At 34.3% G+C, this 6,967-nt stretch overlaps 1 pseudogene; it reads left to right on the top strand.

Annotated features, from left to right (window-relative positions):
- Positions 1-3,486: 3,486 nt before the first annotated feature.
- Positions 3,487-5,840, top strand: LOC145112861 (uncharacterized; annotated as a pseudogene).
- The last annotated feature ends 1,127 nt before the right edge of the window (positions 5,841-6,967 follow it).

The raw sequence follows: 6,967 nt of genomic DNA, 5'->3' as shown, positions 1-6,967 counted from the left end.
GATCAATAAGGTTCACGTCGCGGTCTGTCATATAGTAATCTCTAATGAACTCACTATATGACTTAGGAAGTCATTGAAGAACCAAGTCAACAACCAACTTCCTCGAGACAACGACACCTAACATTCCCAACTTTTCAATGTGTGACTTCATCTCCAAGACATGTGCACACACAAACTTTCCATCTTTGTGTTTGTTTGCCAATAGGGCTTGAGTGATTTTGAACTTTTCAAGTCGACGAACATTTGGGTCAGGGAAAATTATTGGAGGAGGTGGAGGAAGATAAGTTCCACTACAACACGAAGAAGGGATTAATCTTTCACCTCGATCGTCTTGTGGAATATCATCTTTATAAGGAAAGCCTTTCCAAAAGGATAAGGTAGACCATAGTTGTCAGAACTAGACATCTACAAGGGAGAAATTCAAGTTAATTGATTTAAGTCCATAATATAACACCCAAATGAAATATTAAGGCTAGGACCCAACACAATATTATGCAATTCGGAAGAGAGATGTCGTAATCCAATTGCAAAATATTTTTTGGTAGGTAAATGACGATTTACCAATTCCACCATGAAAACGAAATTTTTAAACGAATTAAGTTCTAAATGAAACTCCTATATCTTTTGAGATTCTTTGAACTTTTCAATGGCATGTTTAATCTCGATTATGCCCTTCAAGTTTGTGACTGGGATACCAAGGATCACAAAAAAGGTGTGAATAACCATTCAAATCAGCTTGGTACTCTCGAAGTCAATTATCACCTAATCAATGTGTCGGTTAACCACACACGCTCCATTGATCTGTGATTGTCTACGAGCAACCAATTGCCATCCTTTATTGGTTCCATATTAGTGTGTCGGTTAACCACACACGGGTGAGCAAAAACCGCACTGCAACTAAAATTAACCGCATAAACCGTAACCGATAAACCGCAACCACAATAAAAACCGATGGTGAGGTTTTCTATTTTTCAAAAATCGCAAATTTGTGGTGCGGTGAGGTTATTAGTTTTCAAAAACCGCAAAAAAACCGCACTGCACCGTGTATATTATATATAATTTTTTTATTAATTATTAATATATTAAATATTAAAAATAAAACAAGTTTCATGGATGAAAGAATGATAAAATTCTAAAAGACAAAAATGTTAGTTTTTTGTTATGTTTAACTTTGGAAAATGGTGAAATTTCACAATTTTAAGATAATTATTGTTAATTACTAGTGATTTCATGTTTTTAAGATATTAGTTGTTTGTGATTTAAGTTAATTATCTTATACATTATTCTTTTTTTATTATTACAAGCAATATCTTTGAACTCTTAAAACCGTTTGAACTCTAAACTGCAGTTAAAAACCACACAAATATAACTACACCAAATCCATGCGGTTAATAACCGAAACACAAAAAAAAAATAAAACCTCACCGCATAAATAACCGCTTAACCGCACAGCAAAAATAACCGCACCAAGCGGTTTTGAAAATGGATTTACCGCATTTGCTGTTACTGGTGAAGTTTTCGCCAATAACCGCACTGAACCGCATCGCGCTCACCCCTACGCTCCACTAACGACCAATAAGGTGCAACGTGCAATTTAATGGATTAGCATCAAATTCACATTTTTTCCTAAAGTAACTAAGATTTGGGAATTAATAAAAGTGTTTAGTTACTTTGTATTTTTTTCATTATACTTTTAATGGAAGTTTGCGTCCTATCCTACCCGTTCGGCTAACGACCATCCACTAGTCAAGAGTGCGGTGGGTAACTTTGGATAGCCATTCAATCTCCATTTTATATGTAATTTCCTTAAACACCCCTTATAGACTAGTTTCGTGAATGAGGCCTACTAACGGTAAGACTGACCTTTTACTTATACATATACAATATATTAAACTTTTAATTTTATATAGTATAAGGGTGTATTTTACACTTTTAAAATACTAGGTGGTTTAATCTATTAATAAATTATACTCTTAACTTAATTAATCTTAAACCATGTGATTATGGATTTAATAATACTCTCTTAATTAAACATTTAATTAACTTAATAGAATCCATAAGAGTGTAATTGAACTATTCAAAAGCATCATGGTTCTAAATATAAAAAAATCAAAATTAAAAACTATTTAATTAAATTTTAAGTTATGAACCCAAGAGTTGCACCTTTTGAAACCTTTCAATTACTAGAGTTAATGTGTTACACCCCCAAACCAGCTAGCGGAAACGTCCGAGGGTGGAGGACTTCATTTGTAGTATCACAACACATGCATCAAAGTAATCAAAATACAAACAACCATTGCATTTAAAAGTAAAAGTTTTTACATGTGTTCAATCACTGTATATTGACACCAAAATAGTTATAGCAAAATACAAAAGATATGACTCAAAATAGCTCCATCTTCTCAAAAAGCTCGGGGAATACCTGTTTATTGTTTCCCTGAGAATACAAGTAATTTGAAAAGAGAGTATCAACATAAAGTTGAGTGAGTGCATAAGTATTTATGTTTAAAAGTATGTTTTCTGTTCCATGAATCTGTAAGTTGTTCCAGAAAATCTTATATTTTCTGTTGTATATGAAAAGTAGTTTTAATCTCATAAAACCGTTCTGTTTGTAAACCATTGTTGTGTGTTTGTATCCTTTTAGTAAAACTTGTAAAAGTCAGTGTGTCTGGTTCCACCAACTGTTATTGTAAATTGTATCATAATACTGTAAACTGTATCTTTCAGGGCCGGCCCTTAACATATGTCGGGTGTGCGACCGCACAGGGCCCACATTGTTTGGGGGGCCCGATATATATATATATATATATATATATATATATATATATATATATATATATATATATATATATATGAGATGTCGAGATTAAAGTAAATAAAAAGTTGGTGGTTGACATGGCAAAGGCGCTTGACATTCATGGGTTAGGCCCAAGATCGAAACTTGGCACTAGCAATTCTGTTTTTTATGTTTATTATAATTCTTCAGCTCATCCTTTTAATTCAAGCGTAACAAACACGTCATTAGTATCCCATAAGGAATTATCTAAGTCAAACACATCTTTAATTAAATTAGTATATAAGTCCAATTAAACTAAGTATATCACATCTTTAATTAAATTAGTATATAAGTCCAATTAAACTAAGTATATCACATAAAGAATTAGTATCTAACACAAACACGCATTTAATTACTATATATATAAGTCCATAGCCTCTTTTATTTATTTGTTGAGTTTGGGCAATTCGGCAGCAAAGGAAGAACTAAGAACAGGTTCGTTTCTTTTTTTTTCTCTAATGGTAATATTTATAATTCATACTTATTAGTACTTTTTATAATCATTAGTATTTTTTTTCTAGTTTACATTGTTATTGGTATTGCTCATTCAGCATTTTGATATAGTCAATTAGATTTCTAGAGTTCTTTTATCATAGTTTTAATTTTTATCGAGTATTTGGTTGATTATTGTTATTTTATTTTCAGAAATAATGCCTCCTAAGTATTTATCTGGTAGTCAAAAACGTAAAAAGAGAAAAAGAATTGAAGAATCAACAAAGGCTAATAGTGGTTCTCTAGATAAGTTTTTCCAAAAAAAACCTAAAGTTCCTTCTCAAAATCAAAATAATGATGATATTCCTGATAATTTGGGTATTGATGTCGAAGGAGATCAAATTAATGATGTTAATGTTGATAATGTTAATTTCGATGGAGATCATGTTGATGTTGATGATGGTAATGATGATGGTGATGACATTGAAGATGATGGTGATGATGATGATGATGATGATGATGATGATGATGATGATGATGATGATGTTAATGTTAATAGTAATGATGTTGATATATTCGATCCAAGAAATTGGGATGGACTAAGCAGAGACATGGTGAAACGTTTGGTAGAGAAAGGTCCTAAAAGGGATAATACTATTGATAAGGGTCCACTTGATAGATTTTCTAGACGGTTTTCTGCAACTATGTATACTAGAACTCTGCCAAATAAACAGACATGTGACAGAGAATGGCTAGTATACTCGAAAGAGCTTGATAAAGTTTTTTGTTTTTGTTGTAAAATATTTAGAAAAGGGATCCCGAAAGGTCAATTGGATAGTGAAGGTTATGTAGATTGGCAACATCTTAGTACAAGACTTAAAGAGCATGAAGTTGGTTTAGATCATCTCACAAATTTAGCTACTTGGTTTGAAATGCGTGAAAGATTGAAAGTTAATGAAACAATTAATAAAGTGGTGTATGATCAATTTAAGAAAGAAAGGGAGCATTGGAAACAAGTACTATTGAGGATTATTGCACTAGTGAAATATCTGGCTAAATATAATTTAGCATTTCGTAGAACAAATGAAAAATTATATCAAAAGAGTAATGGAAACTTTCTTGGAGCGATTGAGATGTTTGAAGAGTTTGACCTGGTTATGAAAGAGCATGTGCGTCGTATCAAAAATGATGAGATCCATGTACATTATCTTGACCACAATATCCAAAAGGAGGTGATACTTTTACTAGATGATGAAATTAAACGAGAAATCATTAAAAAGTAAAGGAAGCAAAATATTACTCTATCATACTTGATTGTACCCCTGATACAAGTCACCAAGAACAAATGTCTTTGATAGTGAGGTATGTAAATTTCTCCTCCAATGATGTTACTGTTGAAGAATCCTTTTTAGGTTTTTTGAATGTTAATGATACCACTGGTAAAGGGCTCTTTGATATTACACACGATGAATTAAAATCTCTTGGTTTTGATATTGATGATATGCGGGGGCAAGGGTATGACAATGGATCAAACATGAAAGGAAAACATCAAGGAGTTCAAAAGAGATTTTTGGACATAAATTCTAGAGCATTTTATACTCCATGTGGTTGTCATAGTCTTAATCTTGCACTGTGTGACATGGATAACAGTTGTAGTAAAGCTAGAGATTTTTTTGGAGTCATACAACGAGTATATACAATATTTTCCAATTCTACTAAGAGGTGGCAAATTATGAAAGAGAATATCAAAGGTTTGACTCCAAAGTCATTGTCTGCCACTCGGTGGGAAAGTCGTGTTGATAGTGTGAAGGCTATTAGACAACAACTTCCGGATTTAAGAGAAGCTTTACTTGAAGTTGCGGAAAAAGACAACGATGCTAAAATCCAAAGTGAAGCTAAATCGCTAGCAAATAATGAGCGTGGTGGATTTGAGTTTTTGGTATCCATAGTCATTTGGTATCAAATATTGTACATGGTGAACTTAGTTAGCAAAAAATTACAATCAAAAGACATGCTTCTCGATGTTGCTATCAACGAAGTGAATATGCTAATTGAGTACTTCAAGGAGTTTAGAGAAACAGGGTACTCCAAGGCGATTGATGATGCGAAGGAACTTTCCGTTTAAACGAATATTGATCTGGTATTCTCTCAAAAGCGGCCGGTTAGTAGAAAAAAACAATTTGATGAGAATTCAAGTGATCAAGATGTTGTATTTTCAGCCGAGGAGAATTTTAAAGTTAATTACTTTATATATATTGTTGATCAAGCGAGTGCTTCTCTTAAAACAAGATTTCAACAATACAAAGAGTATGAAAATATTTTTGGTTTCTTGTTTCCAAAAAAATTGAAGGAATTTGATGACAAGGATCTCAAGTCATGTTCTAGCCATCTCGAAGCCGCACTTAAGTCTGGTGAACAATCAAATATCGATTCTCATGAACTTTATATGGAGTTAAAGCTGCTTGATATATTCTTACCGAGAGAAATTACGAGCCCTATTGATGTTTTAAAGTATATGAAAAAAGTCGATTGTTTTCCTAATGAAATTACGAGCCCTAGTGAGGTTCAATAGAGAACCATAATTAACCAAGGAACCAATCTTTTTTTCAACTTTTAGAACTTATTTTGTTATAAAAAAAAAACTAAAATTACAGAAATTCATAACTTTTTATCCTTTTTCCAATGATATCAAATTAAAAAAAAAAAAAAAAAAAAAAAACGTCAAATTCACAATATGAATCTTTGAAAATTCACAATGTGAATCTAAATTCACACGGTGAATCCGAAAAATATATTTAACATTCATAATTTGAGTTTAACATTCACAATTTGGGGAAAAATATAAGTTTATAAAAGACTTTAATATTTTGAAATATTTTTGATGACTTAATGTCATTTTATCACAATTTGAAATCATTTTTTTGTAACACAAAATTCTTGTGTTAGAATTGTATTCCCCTCCTTAAAACAGTAAAAACTATGAAAATACGGGGGTATGAACTCACTTGATATGTGGTGATTTGGGTAGTGTTTCGTTTTCTGGAAAGGAGTTTATTTGATGAAAAACCGGCTTTACTCAGACAGAGTTTCGACTGGAGAAGGTTGTTATTCTCAAGAATCTCGGGGCTTCGGGGCTTGCTTCGGGTTTTAGATATGATACCGGGGCTTCGGGGGGTTGTAAGTAAGTTTGTGGGAGTGAAAGAGGTGAAAAGTATGAGAAAATGGTGTAAAAATGGTGTTAGAACCGGAGGATCTCGCATGTATATATAGGGTCGAAGCCTCGGATTCGAAGGAAGGGGGAGAGGACACGTCTTCGGATAGGTGGCGAAGAGGAGGCTCGCATCGGACAGGTGGCGAGGAGGGGCAGCTCCGGGTGCGAGGCGCGTCGGCTTCTCACTGGGCTGCGGCTTCGGTCGAATCAGAAGCAGACACGGGGCGGACACGAGGAAGCCTCGCATGCGAGGTGACGTGATCTCGCATGTATATATAGGGTCGAAGCTTCGGATCCGAAGGAAGGGGGAGAGGACACGTCCTCGGATAGGTGGCGAATAAGAGGCTCGCATCGGACAGGTGGCGAGGAGGGGCAGCTCCGGGTGCAAGGCGCGTCGGCTTCTCACTGGGCCGCGGCTTCGGTCAAATCAGAAGCAGACACGGGGCGGACACGAGGAAGCCTCGCATGCGAGGTGACGTGGCAGAACC

This window comes from Lactuca virosa, chromosome 5 (assembly GCF_052849685.1).
Source record: "Lactuca virosa cultivar CGN04683 chromosome 5, Lactuca_virosa_CGN04683_v6, whole genome shotgun sequence".
Taxonomy (NCBI): Eukaryota; Viridiplantae; Streptophyta; class Magnoliopsida; order Asterales; family Asteraceae; genus Lactuca; species Lactuca virosa.
Note: the sequence above shows the minus strand (reverse complement) of the source record. Positions and strands in the feature narration are given on the sequence as shown.